Source organism: Nanorana parkeri, unplaced genomic scaffold, assembly GCF_000935625.1.
Source record: "Nanorana parkeri isolate BGI_ZX_2015 unplaced genomic scaffold, ASM93562v1 scaffold47, whole genome shotgun sequence".
NCBI classification, from domain to species: domain Eukaryota; kingdom Metazoa; phylum Chordata; class Amphibia; order Anura; family Dicroglossidae; genus Nanorana; species Nanorana parkeri.
In genome coordinates this window covers 1,422,192-1,423,044 of record NW_017306315.1, presented here as the reverse complement: position 1 = coordinate 1,423,044, position 853 = coordinate 1,422,192, and positions in this window count along the sequence as shown.

The window sequence follows — 853 nt, the reverse complement described above, 5'->3', positions numbered from 1 at the left end:
TCAGTTTCTAGTCGATGGTCTAGTTGTGGTATATACATAAAAATAAAATAACTTAAAGCTTTGTGTCAGTGTAGGGACAAGAGATGTTCAGGTCCTATTTGGTTCAGTTCCCCCAGTTTCCCATCCATCAGCTTCAGATCTCTCCCTCCTGTATCTATGTACGTCCTCCTGTATATTCTTTCCTTTTTCAGTCTTTCCTATATTTTTTCTCCACTCCTAACTTTCTCCTAACTTTTATCACCCAAAAATGCGGGAGGCGAAAGCTTATCTCAACCTAATTATGATGCCACACACTCATATCACCTTACTCAAAATTACCTGAAGAGGGAACTGTTGGACTAGGAATAATTTGGCTTTTTCCTTAAAATTCAATTATTATTCCATTAGACGAACTCTGACCTAAACCCTAAAATGAAGAATGAATCAGATATCTTTGACAGCACATGTCAGACTTACTGTCTCTTTAAGAGATGTATAGCTTGAGAAAGTCTGAGCAAGAGCAACAATTACATTTTCTTCCACATACATTAAGAATTAAGTAATTTGTATTAAGACACAGTGGTTACTCACATTCTTTCACTGATTACAAAATAACAGTATACCCAACACAATTATTTGTACTTTAAAAAAAAAATATTAATAATATATACAAATAATATATGTGTCAATAAGCACAACCAAAAAAAAAAAAATATATATATATGTTGTATTAAGACACAGTGGTTACTCACATTCTTTCACTGATTACAAAATAACAGTATACCCAACACAATTATTTGTACTTTAAAAAAAAAATATTAATAATATATACAAATACTGTATGTGTCAATAAGCACAACCAAAAAAAAAAAAA